Below are 4,339 nucleotides of genomic sequence, written 5' to 3'. Positions count from 1 at the left end.
TTTTTTTTTCTTGAGAAGAAGTGTGGTATAATGGAAAATCTAGGAGTTTGCATGCATGAAAACTGTTTTGAGTCTTACTAGGTAGTGACTAAAACTTATCTACATGTAGGTCTCTATTTTTTTAATTTATTTATTTTTTTGCAGTATTTGGCCAGGACTGGGTTTGAACCTGCCACCTCCAGTGTATGGGACTAGTGCCCTACTCCCTTGAGCCACAGGCTCTGCCCTACATGTAGGTCTCTTAACTTCACTTATATTCTTCTGTCAAATAAGAAAGGAGTACCTATACTAGTTTCATTGCTTTGGAGTGAGGGTCAAACTGACAATAAAAGTACTTTGCAGTTTTAAAAAAGACAATGTAATGGTTGGTGTGATTGGTTTGAACATTTTAGGACCTGAAACTATGCATAAAGTTTGTCTTGGCTCGGCGCCTGTGGCTCAAGTGGCTAAGGCGCCAGCCATGTACACCCAAGGTGGTGGGTTGGAATCCAACCCGGGCCCACCAAACAGCAATGACGGCTGCAACCAAAAAATAGCCAGGTGTTGTGGCCGGTGCCTGTGGTCCCAGCTACTTGGGAGGCAGAGGCAGAAGACTCGCTTGAGCCTAGGAGTTGGAGGTTGCTGTGAGCTGAGATGCCACGGCACTCTACCCAGGGAGACAGCTTGAGGCTCCTGTCTCAAAAAAAGAAAAAAAGTTTGTCTTAAGGTATAAAATATAGGGTGGTGCCTGTAGCTCAGGTGGCTAAGGTGCCAGCCACATACACCAGAGCTGACAGGTTCGAATCCAGCCTGGGCCTGCCAAAGAACAATGACAATTACAACCAAAAAATAGCTGGGTGTTGTGGAGGGCACTTGTAGTTCCAGCTACTCAAGAGGCTGAGGCAAGAGAATTGCTTAAGCCCAGGAGCTGGAGGTTGCTGTGAGTTGTGACGCCACAGTACTCTACCTAGGGTGATAGCTTGAGGCTCTGTCTGAAAAAAAAAAAAAGATAAAATATACTTGGGAATTAACTGGGCTTCCACTGAAATACAGCCACCTTTCATGTATTTAATAAATTGTGAAAGGTAATCATTATAATCATTCATCATTAGGACATTGTGTACCGAGTCAATTTAAAGGAGAAAATTATGGCTTGGTGCCTGTAGATCAAGTGGCTAAGGTGCCAGCCACATACACTGGAGCTGGTGGGTTTGAATCCAGCCCAGGCCTACCGAACAACAATGACAACTATAACCAAAACATAGCTGGATGTTGTGGTGGGCCCCTGTAGTCCCAGCTACTTGGGAGGCTGAGGCAAGAGGATTGCTTAAGCCCAAGAGTTTGAGGTTGCTGTGAATAGTGACGCCACAGCACTCTACCCAGGGCAACAGCTTGAGACTTTATCTTAAAAAAAGAAAAGAGAGAGAGAAAATTATGGGAGGCTGAGGCAAGAGGATTGCTTGAGCCCAGGAGTTTGAAGTTGCTGTGAGCATGGCACTCTAGCCTGGGCAACATAGTGAGACTCTGTCTCCAAAAAATAGAAAGAGAGAGAAAGAAAAAGAAAGAAAGAAGAGAGAAAATTATAGAATTTCTAGCTTGTCTAGCTCTGGCAAAGTTCTGGTCTCCTGGCCTTAGGACTAGAAGACTTTAACATCTACTCTTTGTTGTATTTAGTTAAGAGAACTGTTGTGTTGGTACATGCATTTAATTTATTAGTTTTCATTGTGGATCCAACAGGAGTTTATTTAAGAGAGTAAGCTTCAGAGTTTGTCCTGTGGTCTATACGAAGTTAGCTAATATGCCTTCCTATTTACAGCTGAAGCATAATAGAGGCTTGGAGAATACATATTAAGACATTATTTTGTGTCCTGTGTTTGTGAAGATGAATAAATGTGATCTGTCTTCCAAGTAGCTTGCATTCTAGGAGGGAAGATAGATATGAGAGAATGTAACTGTGATTTAGAACAGAATATGATATGATATTGTAGAGGAAAAACTAAAATAATAATGGATTTCATTTGGGGGATGATAAAGGAAAGATTTATTTGTGACAGTTTTTTTTTTTTTTTTTGGTCTGTTTATTTTGTTTTTAAGGCAGAGTTCACTTTGCTGCCCTGAGTAGCTTTGCCTAGCTCACAGCAACCTCAGATTTCTGAGTAGCTGAAACTACAGGTGTTGGCTGCAATGCCCAGCTAATTTTTTCTATTTTTAGTAGTGATGTGCTCTCACTTTTGCTCAGGCCAGTCTCTAACTACTGAGCTCAAGGGATCTACCCACCTCGACCTCCCATAGTGCTAGGATTATAGTCATGAGCTACGTGCCTGGCCTGACAGATTTTTTCTTTTCCTCATGAGTTTGGTATATGCTGACTTAAGAAATATTGGGAAATATACCACTAAATGTATCTGGGAATTAATCCAGAGCAAAAAAAAAAAATAAATAAATAAATCCACTGGTCTTCTCTAAGTTATCTCTTTTTTTCTACATAAAATTACAGCATACTTTTCAAATGATTTTTTAAATTTCAGAATATTAGGGGTACACATGTTTTGTTTACATACTTTATGTTGGTACAGATTGAGTCAAAGTTACACATACAAGTGTGCTCTTCACCCAGATAGTGTGCACTGTACCCAATTGGTGTGATTTTACCCATTCCTTTTTCCCCTCCCTCCAGCTTGATTTTCATTGAGATTTACTTCCATATGTTCACTTAAAGAGGGCAACAGTCATGAACAGAAACTTTTCAAATGAAGATATACATAATGGCTAAGAAACCGATGAAAAAATGTTCAACATCTCTAATCATTAGGGAAATGCAAATCAAAACCACAGTGAAATATCACATAATTCCAATACAAATGGCTCATATTAAAAAGTCCCCAACCTGGCGTGGATGTGGAGAGAAAGGCACTCTTATATACTGTTGGTGGGACTGCAAACTAGTGCAACCTCTATGGAAAATCATATGGAGACACATCAAAGAACTTAAAGTAGATCTACCATTTGCTCCAACAATTCCATTGCTAGGTATATACACAGAGGAAAAAGGGTCATTTTATAAAATGGATACCTACACTAGAATATTTATAGTAGCACAATTCACAGTCTCAAAGATGTAGAAACAATCGGTTGCCCACCAATATGTGAATGGGTTAATAAGCTGTGGTATGTGCATACTATGGAATACTATTCAGCAGTAAAAAGTGGAGATCTAGTATCTTTTTGGAAAACCTAGAGGAAATTAGAAACCATTCTTCTAAATGAAACATTACAAGAATGGAGAAACAAACACTTGTAGTCAATACTAAACTCATTTTTTTTTTTTTTTGGAGATGGGGTCTTAGTCTGTTGCCCAGGCTAGCCTCCAATTCCTGGGCTTAAGCAATCTTCTCGCCTCCATCTCCCAAGTAACTGGGTTTATAGGGATTTGCTGCTGCACCTGGCTGCATCATACTTTATATACCATTTATCCCAATTTCTTTCTTTTTTTGTTGAGATAGGGTCTTGCTCTGTGCCCAGGCTGGAGTGCAGTGGTGTGATCATAGCTCACTCTAACTTCTGAGCTCAAGTGATTCTCCGGCTTTAGCCTCTTGAGTAGCTGGAACCACGGGTGTGAGCCATAGTACCTGACTAGTTTAAAAATTTTTTTTGTAGAGTTGGGAGTTTTGCAATGTTGGTTAGGCTCATCTTGAACTCCTGAGCTAATGATCCTCCTGCCTTGGCTTCCCGAAATGTTGGGATTGTAGATAAGAACCACTGTGCCTGACTTGATTTTTTTTTTAAGTGGAGTATGTAGATCACTGTGAAAGTTTTGAGTTAGTGTTATGGTCTGTTATTTCACTTCCAAGAAACACAATCAACAGTGTCCTTTCTAATTCACTTGTGAAAGTTTCAAGTTGCTCAGCTTATTGATGTTGTTAGGAGAGTTTCATTTGATTCTATCTGTGCAGATTTTGTTTCTTGATTTTTGCATATCTCAAAAATTCATAATGACCCACGTATAACCATATAGAATATAGTTTTATTAGGAAATTGGAAAATATTTTTTCAAAACCCCCTGTAAGCTAAAAGGTAGACCAAGGTGTGAAAGTAATATTTCATTTGAGATTATGGTAAGCTGTTTGAAAATGTAAATGAAAAATCAAACAAGACTCAGCACCTGTGGCTCAAGTAGCTAAGGTGCCAGCCACGTACACCCAAGGTGGCGGGTTTGAATCCAGCCCGGGCCTGCCAAACAACGACAGCTGCAACCAAAACATAGCTAGGCGTTGTGGCGGGTGCCTGTGGTCCCAGCTACTTGTGAGGCGGAGACAGGAGACTCACTTGAGCCCAGGAGTTGGAGGTTGCTGTGAGCTGT

Source organism: Otolemur garnettii, unplaced genomic scaffold (genome assembly GCF_000181295.1).
Source record: "Otolemur garnettii isolate 467f Iridium unplaced genomic scaffold, OtoGar3 scaffold00172, whole genome shotgun sequence".
Taxonomy (NCBI): Eukaryota; Metazoa; Chordata; class Mammalia; order Primates; family Galagidae; genus Otolemur; species Otolemur garnettii.
The sequence above is the reverse complement of the archived record's forward strand: the minus strand, read 5'-3'. Positions refer to the sequence as shown.